The 20,693-nt window shown below is 35.5% G+C and overlaps 1 non-coding gene across 1 annotated transcript; it reads left to right on the top strand.

The window, feature by feature from the left end:
• The first annotated feature begins 8,910 nt into the window (after positions 1 to 8,910).
• On the top strand, positions 8,911 to 9,019 carry LOC140837574 (small nucleolar RNA R71). Its single transcript, XR_012119402.1, has one exon. It is a non-coding gene; the product is annotated as a small nucleolar RNA R71 (small nucleolar RNA).
• The last annotated feature ends 11,674 nt before the right edge of the window (positions 9,020 to 20,693 follow it).

The following is a 20,693-nucleotide window of genomic DNA, read 5'->3' as shown; positions in this document are numbered from 1 at the left end:
GGCTGGGGAGGAGTCCTAGCAAGCTAGGACTCCCAGAGAGGTGATCAAGGGGCTGCGCATGGTGTTCAGCTTGTGCAGGGTTAAAAGTCTCAGCTAGGGGGCTCTGGCTGGGCTAGGGCGACTCATTAGGGTCCTAAGAACGTGCATCTTCTTTTCGGTAGCTCATCACATAAGAACTCCAAAGTTAAGAGTGGTTGACTTGGGGCAATTCTGAGATGGGTGAGCTCCTGGGAAGTTTCCTAGGGTACGTGTGAGTGATGACATAAGCACACTGGAAAAACCTGTCTTGGTACAGTGAGGACAGTCATCGAATCTGGAGCGTTACAAATTATCATCCAATATTTGAGAATAATTACTGGAATATCAAATACAGCGGAAAATTTGTCATTATATTTATGACATGGTGCTCATTACTTAATTATTAATAAAAGTTAAAGTTTACATTACATCAAAATATTGTAGCTTAATACAATTAAATACAATGATTTACCTCGTCGAGATTTAATAACAAAAGGTGACAATATATATATATATATATATATATATATATATATATATATATATATATATATATATATATATATATATATATATATATATATATATATATATATATATATCCAAGTCACCCTCACTGGAGTGGATCATTTAATAGAAGTCTAGGAAACTCATACGTAATTTCTTCAACCATCATACGAATCCCATTTACGTACATAATAACATGAGTAAATGTCTCACTCCCTTCCTCACTAAATAGAACTATTATCGCCATGATTAACTGACTACCATCCACACACGAAACAGTAACCGCCCCCGAGAGGGTGAGTAATAACCTAATATGATAAAACCAAATAAAAACACCATGTAACGTAATGCATGATATGTGGATGTAATTGTTGCGACTTTGATTGTTGCACTCCCAAGAGCAGGTTGTCCACAAGTAATATAATTCGATGAGTCCGAATATCGTATCCACGAGGAAGCTAAGGTAATTACAAGTCCACTACAATGTCTTTTTGTTTTGTTTTTGTTTTTGTTTCTTTTTAATTTTAATTGTTTGAATATTTAATGGGTAAATTTTAATTGTTCAAATTTTAATTTAAGAAGTTGAGATTAAAAGATCCACTCTTGGCATTTTAATAAAATTAACATTAATGAACAATATTGAAATCCACTTAATAAAATGGTTCCAATATATTAAAGAATCATATTTATATTATGTTATATATTATTATCTTATAAGTATATAATATATACCAAAACTTATAAATGTGGTCAAGTATTTATTGTGCTATATATATTTGTAAACACTAAATCAAGGTTCCCACTTTAAATGGTTGGTAAAACCAAACTGACATTTAAATGGTACCAAGAAAATATTATTATGATATATTTATATATAGTAAATCAAGGAATCCAAGTTAAATGGTTGGTAAAACCAAACTAACATTTAAATGGTACCAAGAAAATATTATTATGATATATTTATATATAGTAAATCAAGGCATCCACTTTAAATGGTTGGTAATACCAAACTAACATTTAAATGGTTCCAAGAATTTAGTGTAACATATAGCAACAATAAATCAAAACTCCCACTTATAAGTAGGGTATAAAAATGCTTAAAGAAATAAATATAAGGTAAACAATAAATAATGATTAAATAATATAAAATATAGATTCTTACCTTTTAATAACCTTATTATCATGCCAAGAGTTTCACCTTATCATCTCAACTTTAGGAAGTTAGCTATTCATTATTCAAAGTGTAAAACTTTGAATATGAAATTAACATGCTAATTATATTTAAATGAAGAAATAAAAGAAAAATATAGAGAGAAATATTATGAACTCAAAGATTTGTTCATAGAATGAGGGATATCCCAATACATTACAATGCACCCCTATTTATAGCCAAATTTGGGGAGACAACCACAAATAAAATATTATTTTTTACACATAAGTCTTCATTGGTGTTCCAAGAAATTAATATTATATTACACATCACTTTTGAAAATCTTCTTCTCCGAATTTGCTTCTTCACATAAAATGAAACATGTGGATAATTGAGTTGTCTAGTTGTGGTATTTTTTTCAGAATATTTGACCAAGTAATTTGAGAGATATGGTCAAAATACTATAGCATGGTAAAACTGCCACTCCTTTGGTAACTTTAATTGTTGCTTAATTTGATCCCACTTATGAGAGGATTTTTATCTCATGCTTGGCAAAAATATTGTAGATCTTATAATCAACTTTCTACAGGTCCAAGAATCATCTTAATCCCATTTGCAACGCCAAGGTTATTCTTGTTTTATCGAACCTGTAAAAAATAGTAAAAACTTATAATTACACAACAACTTATATTTTATACAATTTATTATAAAACATATAATATTTAAACATTTAATAAAACAAAAACTATATATTTATATTATAAAACATTTAATTAATGTACAATTTTTATGTTCATCACACCTCCCAACCAGCTTATTGCTAGTCCCTAGCAATTTAAGCGTTAATAGCAATGCAAAACATATTGATTAATTTAAATAGAAATGTAATCAGAACTATCTAAGTGTTTAAATTAAATTTGAAAACTGTCAAAGTTATATCAAGATCATCATAATTATAATTTATGAAATAATTTGAGATGATTAATTCAAAGCTTATTTCAGGTAGTTAAATGTACACGGCCTTCAGAAATTCCTAGTAAGAGTCTCAACTCCATATCCTCACAGGTTAATAAATGTTTCAATTTATGGCAACGATTTCTCTCATGGAGTTGGAATACAGATAAATGCTCAGAAAAATGGTTTACAGAATGCAGACAGACAAACGAGCCAAACTAATCAAAAGATAGGAAATCCATTGATTTAAAATCAAGTTGTTCTTATTATATATATATATATATTTTTTTTTTCCTAAATTTTTTTTTTTACATCATGGAATCAAACTAAGTTTATGCTTCTTGACCACATATTTATTTAATTTGTACAATGTATTTCTCTCTCTTTCTTTTTTTTTTATTTGTATTTTTATGAGAGAAAAATGGGTCGCAGCATATAACTTAAATTACATAAATCTTCAACATCTTTCTTTCTTTTTTTTTTCTTCGCTTTTTTTTTTCAGGAAATATCAATTTTTTTTTTTCAAAATAAGAACTCAAGATCTAAACAATTGATAGCCTCTCCGATGATCAATAAAGGCTCGCAAGCTGTTTTCTCAATCCTCTCCACTCACTCACAAAATATGTGTGAGTTCAAAAATTTTAGGCACTCTTGTAAGGTATATCTTGGGCCATATACTTTAATACCTAATTTTATCACAATGGTTAATCACTCAAAAAGATTTCATAAATCATATTTTTATATTGATCATAATATTAAAAATGACCTTTTTTCAAATAAAAATTTAAACATTCTTAAATAGATTAATGCATGTTCTAATTTAAATCTTTCAAATATGTAATGTATGACATTTTTGCAAAAATTACTAAGGTACAAACAATAAACATGGTTTTATTTTAAAATAATATTTAATTTTTTTTTAAAATTTGTTTTTTTTTTTAAAATGTGTTCTCCCCCCAATCAGAATATGACATTGTCCCTAATGTCAAAATAGCTATTAATAAAGAGTACATAATGAAAGAGATATCACCTGGAATTTTATTGAAGATAACAAACTGAAACAAACGCAAACCAATCCACGACTTTTGAATCAATGATCCAACTTCTTTTTCTTACTGCTTGATTGCGACCAATTGATCTTTGTTATCATCGGATCAGGCTTATGAACAAAAGCTTCCAAATCATCAATTAATTGATCGGCAGTCGAAGCACAGATGAGCATCCGTCGTGAATTTTCTGAAATGAAATTCTGTTCCACAGCTTTATCAAGAAATGTCAACAAACTGTCATAATAATTATTGATATTCAACAAGCCCACAGGTTTATTATGGATATTAAGTTGTGCCCAAGAAACAGTGTGGAAAATTTCTTCTAATGTACCAAAACCACCTGGTAGTGCGATAAAAGCATCAGAATTTTCAATCATTTGAGTGATTCTTTCATACATAGAAGAAACTTTTAATTCCTCCCCAATCGTAACATCTGTAATATTTCCTTCAGCTAAAGCTATAGGAATAATACCCAAAACCTGACTACCTCCAAGATGAGCAGATGTTGAAACAGATCCCATTAACCCAAAATTACCTCCCCCATATACCAAGTGAATTTTTCTCTCAGCCAATATCTTTCCAAGATTATTCGCTGCTTCTACAAACACTTCAATTTTTCCAGGACTCGACCCAAAAAATACACAAATATTTTTCAATGTTTGTGCAGAGGATCCAGCCATGTTTTTACTTTTTTTTTTTTTTTCTGCAAAAATAGAGAGAAAGATGAGAGATTTTATAGGGGTAATATGTTATCATGACAAAACTATGGGTCACAGCTGCAAACAGAATAAATAGTAAAAACAATAATGACACACATGCATATAAACAGTAGTGTGATTGTGGCTCACAATTTTCCTCTGGTTTTACGTCCAGAAACGGCTTCAACGCCTTCTATGAGTCGAGGATATGCTTCCCATCCAATTTTCTTATAAATTGGCAAACAGGGTCTTTTTTATTCGGATTCCCAAGACTATGACGCTCATCTTGAAATTTTTTCCATAAATGGAGAAGTTCAATATGCACATGTCCACTAGAATGCGTCTCAAGAGTCAATAAGTTGTTATCTAAAGACTCCTTACTCAGCCCATTCTTAATGAAATTAATTTTATCTTCTCTGTTATTGGAAACACATCCCAAAGATCTGCATCGTTTGTCACAAGTCAATCTCGCACACTTATGACAAACCCCTAAACTTTTGGCCCTTCGTTTTTCGCATAAGTGCTTTTTCCTAATCCAGGCAAATACCGAATGAGCAATGAGTGTGGAACTTCTCCTCCTAATCGGACCTTAGCTTTTATTACAAGACGAATATCTTCTGGAATTCCTTTTTGCATTAGCAATCTCAATCTTTCACACCTTCTTGCATAAATTTTTCTTAGAACATTTTCAGAAACAGAGGGAAAATATTTACAAATTTTTGAGAGAATTTCATCCATTTTGAAAAGAAAAGAAATGATTTTTTTTTTATTTTTTGTATCAGCAATTGTGGGAAACTGATTTAACCGACTATGAGAGTCACGGAGTACCGTTATCCGCCATTTAACCAGGAAAATAAAAGGATTAAGGAAACCTGAAATAAAAACAAACAAAATTAAATGCAACATAAAAATTTAAGGATCATAAAAAGGAAATAAACTCTTCTTCAGAGATTTCATTTTCCAAAAATGGTTTAAGCCTTTGTCCATTCACTTTGAAAACATCACTATTTTTAGGATTTTCAATATCCACAGCTCCATAAGGATACACATGCTTTACAACATATGGGCATGTCCATCTTGATCGTAATTTTCCTGGGAATATGTGAAGTCGAGAATTATAAAGCAAAACTTTTTTACCAATCTCAAAAGATTTTCTAAGAATTGTTTTATCATGAAATGATTTGATTTTTGCTTTATAAATCCTCGAATTCTCATACGCGTCATTTCTGAGTTCATCAAGTTCATTAAGTTGCAATTTACGCAATTTGTTGGCATCATCCATGCTTGAATTTAAAGTTTTGATCGCCCAATAAGTTTATGTTCCAATTCCACAGGCAAATGACAATGTTTTCCATAAACCAACCTATAGGGAGACATATTCAATGATGTTTTAAAAGCTGTTCGATATGCCCACAGTGCATCATTAAGTCGCAGAGACCAATCTTTTCTATTTGAATTAACAGTTTTTTCCAAAATTTGTTTCATCTCCCTATTAGCTAATTCAACTTGTCCATTTGTTTGAAGATGATAAGGAGTAGTTACTTTGTGAGTAATACCATATTTTTTCATTAATGAAGCAAATGGTTTATTAACAAAGTGAGTTCCCCCATCACTTATCATGGCTCGAGGAATTCCAAATCTACAAAAAATATTTTCTTTTAAAAATTTGATGACGATTTTATGATCATTTGTTCGACATGGAATTGCCTCTATCCATTTGGAAACGTAATCAACTGCAACTAAAATATACAAGTATCCAAACGACGGTGGAAAAGGTCCCATAAAATCAATTCCCCAACAGTCAAAGATTTCAATTTCAATGATAGGATTCAAAGGCATCATGTTTCTTTTTGAAATTGCACCCAATTTTTGACAATTTTCACAGATCTTGCAGATTTCGTGGGTGTCTTTAAAAAAGTGGGCCAATAAAATCCACACTGCAAGATTTTTGCAGCCGTTTTCTTTGAAAAAAAAAGTCCTCTGCATGCTTCTGAATGACAAAATTTAATGACACTACTTACCTCATTGTCGGGTATGCAACGTCGAAAAATTTGATCTGGACAGTACTTGAACAGATAAGGATCATCCCAATAAAAGTTTTTTACCTTATTCAAAAATTTTCTCTTATCTTGGGAACTCCATTGCGGTGGCATTTTTCCTGTCACAAGAAAATTTACTATGTTAGCAAACCAAGGTGTAGTAGTAACTGAAAATAGATGTTCATCAGGAAAATTATCGTTAATTGGTGTCATTTCAAAAGATGATCCTGTTACTAGTATCGATAAATGATCGGCTACAACACTCTCGGTTCCTTTTTTATCTTTGATCACAATGTCAAATTCTTGGAGCAACAAAATCCATCGCATCAGTCGTGGCTTTGCATCCTGTTTCGTCAACAAATATCTAATAGCAGAATGATCAGTAAACACAATAGTCGTTGATCCAATCAAATAAGAACGAAATTTATCTAATGCAAATATTACAGCAAGTAGTTCTTTTTCAGTTGTGGAGTAATTCATTTGAGCATTGTTTAAAGTTCTACTTGCATAATATATCACATAAGGCTTACTGTTTCTTCTTTGACCCAGTACTGCACCGACTTCTTGATCACTTTCTAGTTTGGAAGAAATTACCACCAGATATGTTTCATCTTCTCCAAGAAATGCATACTTCAATTCTTCTGGCAAGGGTTTTAACTCCAATATGGGTGGTTCGTCTTTGTTCTCATATTTCGCCTCAAATTCTTTCTCTGATCCTGGTAACGAGTGATACCTGATAAAATCATCAAGATCAATTTCAATATTTTCTTTAACAGTTTCAATTGAACAAATATCTAATTGATCACGAGTACTCCCTTCTTGAATGTTTTCTTCCACAAGAGTTTCAATAAGATTTTCATCTTCACTTTCATCTCCTTTGTCATGTGGTTGCTTACAAAGATTAAAAACATTGAGCTCCAAGGTCATGTTACCAAATGACAACTTCATTATTCCATTCCTGCAATTTATAAGAACATTAGAAGTTGCTAAAAATGGACGACCCAGAATTACAGGAATTGCATTACAAGCTTCGATAGGTTGTGTATCTAAAACTATGAAATCGACAGGATATACAAAGTTATCAACTTGGACCAACACGTCTTCTACCATACCTCTTGGCACTTTAACAGATCTATCGGCAAGTAAAAGTGTTACCGAAGTAGGTTTTAACTCGCCTAGATTGAGTTCTTGATAAACTGAATATGGAAGTAAATTCACACTAGCTCCAAGATCAAGCAAGGCTTTTTTAATCTTTCGTTCTCCAATAATACAAGAAATAGTAGGACAACCAGGGTCTTTGTATTTCAAAGCATTATTATTTTGAATGATTGCACTTACTTGTTCTGCTAAAAATGCTTTCTTTTTCACATTCAATTTTCTTTTCACAGTGCACAAGTCTTTCAAAAATTTGGCATATGATAGTACCTGTTTTATTGCATCTAATAAAGGAATATTAACTTTTACTTGTTTAAAAATATCATATATATCAGAATTCAAATTTGATTTTTTTGTATTTTTCAATGCATGAGGGAATGGTGGTGACACTGTCTGTTGAACCTCCTCTTCAGAAGTTATGGGTTCCACTTCCTTACCCTTTGAAGCTGATTTATCATCATCTTCACAAGGTTCAAGAATGGATTTTTCCATAACCTTACCACTTCGAAGGGTAATTACAGATTTTACCTGATCCATCGGTTGAGTTCCAGAAGTTCCAGTTTGTGAATGATGATCCTTGGGATTAGGCAGATGTTGTGAAGGAAATTTGCCTTTTTCATGAACATTAAGTGCAGATGCAAATTTAGCAAGAGTATCTTTCAAATCTGTCATGGTTTGAGCAGTTTGAGTATTGATAGACTCTTGCTTTGCAATGAAAGAATTCAATGTATCTTCCAAATTTGTTTTAGGTGGAGGAACATAAGGTGCATAATTTTGAAAATTTTGTTGATTTTGAAAATGTGGTTGCGGAAATTGTGCAACATTATCATTCCTCCAACTAAAATTTGGATGATTTCGCCAACCTGGATTGTAATTTTGAGAAAATGGTTCAAAATTTGGCCTTTTGAAATTGTTCAAAACATTGGCTTGTTCATTGAGACATTCTTTAAAAGAGGGCAAAGTGGGACAATCTTTTGTAAAATGATCACTTGTATCACAGATGTGACACACAATTTATTGAACAGATTTTAATTGACCATTCTTTTTCAATTCAAGTGCCTCAACTTTTCTTGCCAAAGAGGTAAATCTAGCTTGAAGATCATGTTCATCTTTGAGAGTGTACATTACCTCCACCAGATGTAGGAGATTGAATCTTGTTTGATGGTTCGATTGTACCTATAGTGTCCCAATTTTGAGCATCTTCAGCTAATGAATCGAGATACTCAATTGCCTCGTTTGGATCTTTATCTTCAAATGTTCCATTACACATAAATTCAACCATTTGCCTATCTTTAGGTGTTAAGCCTTCATAAAATTGAGAAACAACTCTCCAAATTTCAAAACCATGATGTGGACAAAGATTAAGCAATTCTTTGTATCAATCCCAACACTGATAAAAAGTTTCTCCTTGTTTTTGAGTGAAAGTGATGATTTGCTTTTTGAAAGAATTTGTTCTATGAGATGGAAAAAACTTTTTCAAAAATTGTTGTTGCAATTCATCCCAAGTTCGAATGGATCCCGATCTAAGATTTTGTAGCCAAGTTTTAGCTTTATCTTTTAAAGAAAAAGGAAAAAGCTTAAGGCGAATGGTATTCATGCTACAATTTAGATCATTATATGTGTTGCACACTTCTTCAAACTCTCGTAAATGCATGTATGGATTTTCAAAATCTAAGCCATGAAAGTTGGGTAAAAGTTGGATAATACCAGGCTTAAAATTGAAATGAGATGCATCAGGGGGAAAAACTAGACATGAAGGTGCACTAGTACGTGTAGGATTCATGTGATCTCTAAGTGTTCTTCGTCTATCATGATCATGTTGAGATTGAATTTCATCTTCATTTTTTTGGATGGGTTCTTCCGCCATGTTTTGTAAAAATAAAGGGTTATTTCGAATGAGTCGACCACTAAGTGTACGTGACCAAATGCTCATGCAAATGTAAATGCAAAAGAATAAAAACACACAAAAGCAATAAATATTAAAATAAATAAAAATAAACTATAAACAAAATTAAATAGACTTGAAATTAAATTATACTTCCCCGGCAACGGCGCCAAAAACTTGTTGCGACTTTGATTGTTGCACTCCCAAGAGCAGGTTGTCCACAAGTAATATAATTCGATGAGTCCGAATATCGTATCCACGAGGAAGCTAAGGTAATTACAAGTCCACTACAATGTCTTTTTGTTTTGTTTTTGTTTTTGTTTCTTTTTAATTTTAATTGTTTGAATATTTAATGGGTAAATTTTAATTGTTCAAATTTTAATTTAAGAAGTTGAGATTAAAAGATCCAATCTTGGCATTTTAATAAAATTAACATTAATGAACAATATTGAAATCCACTTAATAAAATGGTTCCAATATATTAAAGAATCATATTTATATTATGTTATATATTATTATCTTATAAGTATATAATATATACCAAAACTTATAAATGTGGTCAAGTATTTATTGTGCTATATATATTTGTAAACACTAAATCAAGGTTCCCACTTTAAATGGTTGGTAAAACCAAACTAACATTTAAATGGTACCAAGAAAATATTATTATGATATATTTATATATAGTAAATCAAGGAATCCAAGTTAAATGGTTGGTAAAACCAAACTAACATTTAAATGGTTCCAATAATTTAATATTATAATATATTTATATATAATAAATCAAGGCATCCACTTTAAATGGTTGGTAATACCAAACTAACATTTAAATGGTTCCAAGAATTTAGTGTAACATATAACAACAATAAATCAAAACTCCCACTTATAAGTAGGGTATAAAAATGCTTAAAGAAATAAATATAACATAAACAATAAATAATGAATAAATAATATAAAACATAGATTCTTACCTTTTAATAACCTTATTATCATGCCAAGAGTTTCACCTTATCATCTCAACTTTAGGAAGTTAGCTATTCATTATTCAAAGTGTAAAACTTTGAATATGAAATTAACATGCTAATTATATTTAAATGAAGAAATAAAAGAAAAATATAGAGAGAAATATTATGAACTCAAAGATTTGTTCATAGAATGAGGGATATCCCAATACATTACAATGCACCCCTATTTATAGCCAAATTTGGGGAGACAACCACAAATAAAATATTATTTTTTACACATAAGTCTTCATTGGTGTTCCAAGAAATTAATATTATATTACACATCACTTTTGAAAATCTTCTTCTCCGAATTTGCTTCTTCACATAAAATGAAACTTGTGGATAATTGAGTTTTCTAGTTGTGGTATTTTTTTCAGAATATTTGACCAAGTAATTTGAGAGATATGGTCAAAATACTATAGCATGGTAAAACTGCCACTCCTTTGGTAACTTTAATTGTTGCTTAATTTGATCCCACTTATGAGAGGATTTTTATCTCATGCTTGGCAACAATATTGTAGATCTTATAATCAACTTTCTACAGGTCCAAGAATCATCTTAATCCCATTTGCAACGCCAAGGTTATTCTTGTTTTATCGAACCTGTAAAAAATAGTAAAAACTTATAATTACACAACAACTTATATTTTATACAATTTATTATAAAACATATAATATTTAAACATTTAATAAAACAAAAACTATATATTTATATTATAAAACATTTAATTAATGTACAATTTTTATGTTTATCAGTAATGCATGATCAGGTAAACACATATGCATGGTTGAATGGAATAACGATAATTGCAAAATTAGTAAATGCAGCACAACAACAGCTCGAGCAACAGGCAAGGCTCGGATACACTACCATAGTAACCACTTCTCTCAGTCTACTACCGTGTGTTGGTCAGCTTGCCAGGGATTACAGACATATTGCGCCTTAACGGCTTGCAAAATCTCTCGGGCTAGTCACAGCTCCGTATCATCCCAACAATCACCTCGATCATACACATGATATCAAAATGTTCAGTGATACTCACTGAAAAATTAGGGTCCGATTCCAGCAACTGACACTAGTCCAGACGCAGGCGTCCAATTTGCTATGAGCCTGGAATCACGAAGAAGACCGTTAGAAGAGGGCCGAGAGGGTATCTCGGAGTAGCCCCTCCGACGCTCAAGTCAGAGACTGAGGATATAAGAGGAGAGCATCTAAGTGTACTGCTGAAAAATAATATAGTGAACGGATGAATCACACACTCAAACCTGGTATTTATAAGAGAATACATGGGTCTGCCTTTCACATGGGCTAGGGATGGGCCGGGGGTCCCAAATCTGGTTTGGCCTAACCCTAGTAGGCCCCTCCATGCGGTATCACAAGTCTCCCCCTCCCAAGTCGAATTGAATTGTAGGTTTAAAGTTCGATTAATTGTGTTATCCTCGGGTTACTACATGTAAGTTGTGCATTTTCTCCCTGTTGCTCATCAATATCCAAGAATTTGGAAGCAAATCAAATCACATTCCCTTTTTGAAGGACCAGAACTGACTTGGGCTTCCCCTATATATAGAGGTCCCCTCACTTCATTCTCATTTCTTCCACACAGAATTTACTCCTTGCTTCATTCACCAGCCCTCCCTCGCTTACGCCACATCTACGAGTTAACCCTAGATCTGCCAACATCGCTTGCAGCCTCTCACAGCTTCCCCCTAGCGCAGTCAACGCTTAACCTCGCCCCCTCCGAACAGCACCTCACCCATATCTCCTTCTTCCTCGTATGCCCCCACGCTGTCCACCCTACCACCACATCTTTCTCGCCAAGCCATAGCGCCCTTGCCTCAGTGCGCCTCCCACCTTGCCATCTGCTCGCCCCTCGCCCAGTGCCCCCTCGCTTTAGCCCCTTGCCACATCACCTTTCCTCGTGCATAGCCACTCGCCCCACACGACCACACGTTCTCGCCTACGCCCTCGCTAGCCCTTACTCTCACCCGTGCTCGCCTTGCCCATTCACCTTGCACCCTCGGCCCCTCGTCTCGCCCACTCACCAGCCTCGCCCCACCAATAGCCCTTGCCATCGCATAGCTTCTCCGCCTGTCACGCCCACGCCCGATCCACTCTCGCAATACCATCCTCGGCCCTACCCTGGCCCTCGCCGACCTCGCTCCTCACAAGCCCTCGCCTAGGCCTTACTCTCACCTGCGCTCACCTCGCCCATTCACCCTGGACCCTCGCCCCCTTGTCTTGCCCACTCACAAGCCTCGCAAGCACAGCCCTCACGCCCCACAAGAACATCCCTCGCCCATCCACCAGCCTCGCCTCGCCCATCTCTCATCTAGCCACCACGCTCGACCAGCGAGCACTCGTATATAGCATGCCAACGTTCGGCCCTCGAGCTCGAACGTTCGTCCCACCACCCATTCGTTCTCTTACTTTTATCCCTCGCATATTTCCTCACGCTTCCTCCGGGTTAGTTTGCTCCTCTATTTGTTTGATTATCCTTAACATTTATGTCTTTTTATAATTCCGAGTTTAGTTTTTCGAGTGATTCCGAGGGATCTAGCAATTCTAGCGAGAATATGAATTCCTTAGAAGATCCTGAATTTACTCTTAACTCTCATGAGGAGGAAGTCATCACCCATATCCGTCCAGGTAAAGAAATTCGTCATGTGACCCACCCAACAGATGAATATCTCTATTCTGATACCCTCTGGTACGGCCACCTATCACCCACATCCCCCCTACTAGCGAGTCAAAACTTAGGGCTTTGTGGCATATTCCTTCCTCTCACCAAATCATCATTCCTACCCCCTAGGACCGACCCTATCTAGCTCCCAAGGGTTACTATACTTTCTTTCAGTACCATTTTGATGAAGGTCTTCGCTTTCCCTTATGTGACTTCCTACAGGAGTTGAGAAATTATTATCAGGTGCATCTAGGTCTGCTAACTCCCAATGTTTTCCGCTCGATAAGCTGTTTCATTGTGTTATTCCAGGCCTTAGACCTTCCTTTAAATTGCTTCACTTTCTCTTACTTATTGGTCTTAGCCAAGTCGAAAGAAGGACCTTTCTACGTGACCTCCCGGTTTAGCCATAAGCTTTTTGATGGGGCCCCTAGTCATGTGAAGGATTGGAAAATATATTTCTTCTTTATCCAGCCTCCCAAAGAGTTGACTTGTTCCACGGATTGGTACCCTAATTTTACCAAGCCTAAGCTTTCCAAGGGTTACAAGAAAGATAAGGAATATCTGCGCATAATGAGAGTACTAGGAGATCGATACTTTAGTATTCCCCAACTCTTATCTGAAGATCTCTTGTCCCATGCTGGGTTGAGTCACGCAAAAATTAATCTACAGGAGGACGCTGGTATATATTCTCATCTTTTCACACTTCTTGTTTTTCTTTTGCTTATTGTGTTCTTTAATAATATTCTCATTTGGTTCATTGTTTTTATTTGCAGGTACTAGAGTCATGAATGTTGTAATGCTCCGTGAGGCTTCAAAGAAGAAGGCTGGGGATTCAACATCAGTATCCAAGAAGCCAGCTATCCCGGCAGTCACAACAAGCACGAAGGGAAACTGTTCTACTGCTACGAAGAAGCCTGCTAGCTTACCTACTGCCGTGAAAAAGAATAAGGTAGGCTCATCCTCCTCCACCCAAAAGCGAGCCTCCTCCCCTCCTCATTTTATCAAAGAGAAGACGTCTACGGATCCCAGCCCATCAGTCCAATAGAAAGAGAAGCGCAAAATCTCCGAGATCGCAGTCACATCAGCCTCTTTCCTAGAGGTGTTTGGATCAGATGATGAGCATCCTTATGGGCCGGTGATACATCCTTTCTATATCTCGGAGTCAGTTATAGTGTGCCGAGGCCCTACTCACATAGCTCAGAAGCTATTATTTCAGCTCCCCTCCCACGCAGACGCAGCTTTCTTGAGTTCACTGGGATGGTCTGATTTACCCCGCCGGACATGCAGCAGCCTTACCGAGGTATACTTCTCCTTTCAAACTTTAACTTGATAATCAATATATGATTGATATTTTTCTTGTTCTCTTGCTTTTGTCTCCTTTATTCAGGGCATCATGTATCTTGGGGAGTTGAGTGCGCCGACATTATCAGGTCCACTGCGTGCCACGATTTATGCCATGGTAAGGCTCTTCGTGACCAACTCCAGGCGACGATAGATGAGGTGAAAGAGACACATGCTAAGGAGTTTCGGAGTCCCAAGCTCGATGTGACGAGCTTCTGAAGGAGAAACAGGAGCTTCAACGACTGACAGAAGACCAAGCGAAGGAGATCCAGAAGCTAAGGACGAGTTAAAGAGTTCCCGAGCTGAAATGACACAAGTCCGCAGTGACCTTAAAGACGCCAAGGCACAACATGCTACAGAAGCCTCCTCATTCAAGGAAGAATTCCTCAAGTCTAAAGAACTCAACGAGATTTGTGGTCCTAAAGCTTAACATTACTTGGAGGTGGGTTTCGAGGGTGTTTTTGACCTCTTCAAGGCTCACGGTTTGACATCCAGGATTTCATAGCAAGTTCCCTCCTGATTCTTAAATCGTGCTTCTTTACTTATGCTAATTTTTTCATTTGCGTAGACGATGTATGCCTTCGGGCCGTATTTGTCACGCACTGCATTGTTTTACTTTCCGTACTAATTATGCGACTATGGATTTTATGACGCTTATATTTGGTTATCTCCTTTTGCGCACTTTTGGTATGTACGAAACTCGCTTTATGCCACATTGAATATTTTGCATTCGGACTTACCGCTTCTTACAAGTTTATCTATAATGTTTTTAAACCACTAGGGTAAATAAAATCCTAAGAGTGCGAGCTTACCGAAGCACTTTCCTTCTGATAACATACATTCTTCTGCAACACTTAATTCAGTAACTAAGATATAACTTTTGTTCCACCTCTCCTTCTCTTCTACTAGGCACATCCTAAGTAGATATATATGATTTTCGATCTCTTCACCACTTCTTCGTTATTTGCTGCAGTCCAGATAATAATAACTTCACCTCTTCACCCCCATGACTCTTAGGAAGAAGGCTATAAGATTTCCACCTCTTCATTCCTAACTCCTCTGCTAGACGAAGCCTTAGCAGGAAAATAAAAATTTCTCTACTCCACTCTGCTTCTATACTAGGCGACTGCTTAGTAGGAAAATTTAATCTTTATCCTCCCCAACTCTGCTCCTTTGCTAGACGATGCCTTAGCAGGAAAAATTTAATTTTTCTCCTCCCCAACTATACTCCTCTGCTAAAAGATGCTTTAGCAAGAAAATTTAATTTTTCTCGTCCACTCTACTCCTCTATTAGGCGATGCCTTAGTAGGAAAAATTTAATTTTCTCTCCTCCCCAACTCTGCTCCACTGATAGGCAATGCATTGGCAGGAAATTTTATGTTAGAAACTTAATTTCGGAAGTTTGAGAAACAAAGCGTAAAAAGATTGAACAAACTGATCAAGAAGACTGAAAAGAACTGATCTAAAAATACGCAAACTATTGGTTGCTTAACTTAAAATTAGTGCACAAATAAGGCAATTGAACTAAGCTAACTGAACTATGTAGTCGATTAGATGATCAATTGGAACTGATTAGTTTTACTACAATCAGTTGAGAGCTATCAGCAAATTCTATCGGCTGTGTCAAACTAATAAAATAGTTTGACACGTCATCAGTTAAGGAATGTAGCTATGAACCGACAACTATACAAAAGCAGACCGCAACATATAGTGGGATTTCCGAATTTCAGCAATGCTACAGTGTACGATTTTCAGAAGGATATTGATGTGGCAAACAACGGATAAAAAGATTCAAACACACTCATTGTTACCGCTGGAAGAAAAGCTTGTAAATAGCCGAGCAGAGCAGCTGAGAAGAGATCAAACAAACCGAGCTACCAAGTTTTATTCTGCTGAAATCTCTTCACAAGATTTCTGTTCACATTCAAAAGATCTCAAAAGCTCACACCTATCATGTAGTGCCCAAATTCAGTACATGTATAACTCATGCATTTAATTAATTATTAAAGCATTTATTTAAGTTATATTGAGTTTTTGTCATGCATGATTTATTTAAATGCATTGTTTTTAATTATTTATGTTTATTTGATGCACGTTAAAATGTTTTTCGAATTTCATGTTCACGCGATTATTCGAGGCGGGATCGAGGAAAAGTCCGGTGACGATTTTTAGCAATTTAATATGTGGTATTTTAATTTAAGTTAAGGATGAGACATTTTAAATAATTTATTAAGTTTTTAGTATTTTAAAAGCCTTATTTATGTATTTAATAATTTAAGAGTTTAGAACTTTTAAAATTATTGTGTACTTTTTTTAATTGAGGAGATTGATTAAATTAGTGTGTGTTAACTTTTAATTAGTAATTTTAGTTAGTTAATTTAGCACTAATTTCTCCTAATTAAAAACACGCACACACGTTACACACACTCACACATACTTACACGTTTTTACACACACTAAAACACACAACACACCATACACATCTTATTTTCAGATTTTTAAAAGAGAGAAAACCCAGGGTTCTTCCTTTTTCAACAGCCGCCCCTACTCCTCTGATTTTCCAGCGTATTTTCGTGTGTTTTCTTCAAAAAGTTTTAGCGCCACGATCGTCCCGGATCAACCTCGCATATCTCCCTGCTTCGGCATCGTCGTTACAGTATTTCAAATTATCAAAAGGCATGTATATTCTGTTATTTCTGCATCGATCTTGTCATATTATGTGTTGTTATTTTTATGCGTAAAAAATTCATGTGTGACGTTCGTCGTTTGAGCGGAAAATAGTTTGAATCAGTTTTGAAATAATTTTTAGATCTGAAAACTCGTTTTTATTGTCTTTTTAAATACAGTGACTTTTCAGTCATGATTCTGAGAAAACTTTCAACACGGAAATTGTAGAATTTTCGATACCTTTGATTTGACAGTAAAGTCAAAATATTTGGATAAATATTGAGTGAGTTATGGCGTTTTTCGTGGGACTGCTCAAACTGCATTTTCAGAAAATTAGGTTATTGTTGTGTTCTTGAAGTTTTATGGTCGCAGGCTTCGTTGGGGATCGACGGGTGATCGTTGCTGTGTTTAGGTATTCTTAGTATGATGTTGGGTTGGCATTTGGATTGTCGGTTAGTGTCGATATGCACTTTAATCCATTAGAAGTTGTAGGAAACGATTTGGTGTCAATTGCTATGTTTTTGACTTGTATAAGTAGTAAAGTGGACGTCGTTGCTTTGGGATGTTTGTATAAGTTTGGTTCAATGTTATGGTATGCTAGGATGGGTCTCGGGGTGTCATTTCATGGTCCGTATAGTCGAGTCTAGGATGATAAGTTGGCATGTACAGATTTTTCGTGAGTTCGCGTCCAACGAGGGTACACGGACCCGGACACGAACCCTGGCACGGGGTCCGTGTCTTCGTTTCTTCTTGAGTGTCCTTTTTGCGAGCTGACACGGACCCCCAAACGAACCAGAGCACGGGGTCCGTGCCTTTGTTTTCTTCTCAGTGTCAAGTCTGCACACACACACGGACTCCCACACGGACCAGGGCACGGGGTCCGTGCCTCCCCTTTTCTTCACGACACATTTCACCGCATGGACACGGACCCGGAGCCGGATCTGGGCACGGGGTCCGTGTGTTTTTTATTTTGGGAAAAATTTTATAGTATGCTTTGAGTTTTGATGTCATGGTTTAGTTCAATGATTTACAAGGTCGAGTCATGTGAATGTTAGAGCGTCCTAAGGAATTGAATGAGCTCGTAAGTAAGCTTGATATTTACATCTAAGTTATGAAAGTTAAGCATGTGAATTCATGTTAATATGTGCAGCAACGTCCCCAATTGAAGTCCAACGAATCCCTCAACACCAAGTAAGTATGTTTAACGTGCAAGAAAACATTTTAAGTTTTTGAGATATGCTAAATGTCTTGTAACCAAATTATATTTAGGATTGGAAAGCGTTAAATTATGAATGGGGACCAATTTTTCCCGTTAAATTATGAATAGGTTTAGATCGAGATTGGAAAACGTTAAATCATGAACGTTGACCAATCAGCCCGTTAAATTATGAACGGGGATCTAATGTATATGGCAGTGGATACGTCCCTGTCATCCCAGTATTGTGGTTTAATCTGATCAGGCGAATTATGCTATGGGTCACTTGCTTTGAAAGATGCCTTTACGTAAAATGGTGAAGTTATGTATTTTCAAGTATGTTCAAGTATGCAAGCATGTTTAGGAAAAGTTTATGGCACGTCTAAGTATTTATGTACGTATGTTCAAGTTTTATCATGCAAGTTAAAGTTTAAAGTATGTATGTCCTATTTTAAAGTTGCATGTGATCTTATTATGTAGTACATGTTACTTCCAGTTTATACGTGTTTAGTCTTTAGACTCACTAGACTTGATCGATGCAGGTGATGATGTTTATGAGGAGACTAACGGTGGGGACCGAGGAGCAGGCTTGGGCTGAGCGGGAGGCTAACCTGAGGACCGTCATGTTTTACGTGTTATGCAAACATTTAGTACTCTTGTCAAACTTCAACTTTCAAATCTTTTGTTGCAACAACTCTTGAAACGTACAGATTACTTCTTTTATCGAATTTTGAATGTTCACGTTTATTTAATAAAATTTTTAATTTTTATGCAAATTTTAAGTAGTAAAAAGTACGGTACGTTACATAGCATATACATTCACAGCATTCAAGGCTATACATTAATATAACAAGCACAAACACATATCGTTGTAATATTCGATATTATAGAGATCGGTTGTGCTAAATAGTTTCAGATCAGTTGAGAATTTTTATACCGTATTGAAACTAAGAATTTCAGTTTGGAATTGTTATGTCCAAAACTGAACGAGGTTTGTAAAAGTCTTGTATTGATCAAAGTCTTTTAGTGAATTTCTTATATTCTAGATAGAAGGGGTGACGTGGGAGTGATTGAAATCTCCAAACATCCATAAATCTCGTGTCTCTTATTTCAAGTTTTATTCTATCTGTCAGTTTATTTCCGAACTTTCATTAGTTAACTGATTGACATTGACGTAACAAGATTCTCGATCTCAGTTTATCACTAAACTGACTCATTATTTGAAAAGGTGGTAATATTATCAATTATTTGTTCAACACCCTTTTTCTACACACTCTTTCACCTACCAACCGATCCTATCAAGTGGTATCAGAGCAGTTGAATCTTGTTCCTGAATATTCCTACCTACAAAATCTGATTACCATGTCTTCCTTCAACAAAATTTCTATCAAGAGGAGAGTTCGATGACTGGATGATTAGAATGCAGGCTCATCTAGCTGCACAAGATGATGACATGTGGTATGTCATTATTGACGGACCCATGAGAATACTGAAAGCAAATACTGTTGTTGCCATAACTGATGGCGCACCACACCGTAGTGAGAAGCCAAGAGAAGAATGAACAGCAGAGGACAAAAGAAAAGCCTACTTGGACAATGCGCCTAAAGATATATTGTACAAAACGCTGGATAAAATCACTTTCACCAAAATAAAGATGTGCAAGACTGCAAAAAAATTCTGAGAGAAGTGGACTCAGCTCTGCGAAAGCAAACCAAAGAGAATAAACTTTCAGTTTTTGTTCAAAAATTAGATAATATTAAAATGAAGATTGGAGAATCTATGCATGAATATGATGAGAGAATCAGTGGCATAATAAACGAATTGAATGCACTTGGAAAGGTGTATTCAAATAAGAAGTAGCGCTGAAAGTAGTCAGAGGTCTTCCCAATGAATGGGATGTTAAGACAATGGCTATGAGAGAATCAAAGGACCTGAATAAGGTCTAATTATATGATCTATTTGCTGATCTAAAGGCCTATGAATTCGAGTTGCAAACGAGAGAATGAGATTCTTCCACACCAGCAGCTGCAACAACTCTTAGTGCTGTCAAACTTGAACCAACTGTTTCAGTTGAGAAAACAACTAATCAGTTAAGTAATGACGCAATGTCATTATTTCAAAAAATTTGAAAGATTCATGAGAAAAAATCAAGGCTCTTTTTGAAGACAATATCATAGGAATAACACCAAGGAAAAACTAAATGCTTGCTACAACTGTGGAAAAACTGGACACTTCATTGCTGACTTTTCTAAGCCAAAGAATGATAGTCGAGTGTCAGCTGAAAAGGGAAAGAAATCACATGAGCACGGGAGAAGAACCAAAGATGGTAAGAAATCATTCAGAAAGAAACA

Source organism: Primulina eburnea, chromosome 7, assembly GCF_022965805.1.
Source record: "Primulina eburnea isolate SZY01 chromosome 7, ASM2296580v1, whole genome shotgun sequence".
NCBI lineage: Eukaryota > Viridiplantae > Streptophyta > Magnoliopsida > Lamiales > Gesneriaceae > Primulina > Primulina eburnea.
The sequence above is the reverse complement of the archived record's forward strand: the minus strand, read 5'-3'. Positions and strand labels throughout refer to the sequence as shown.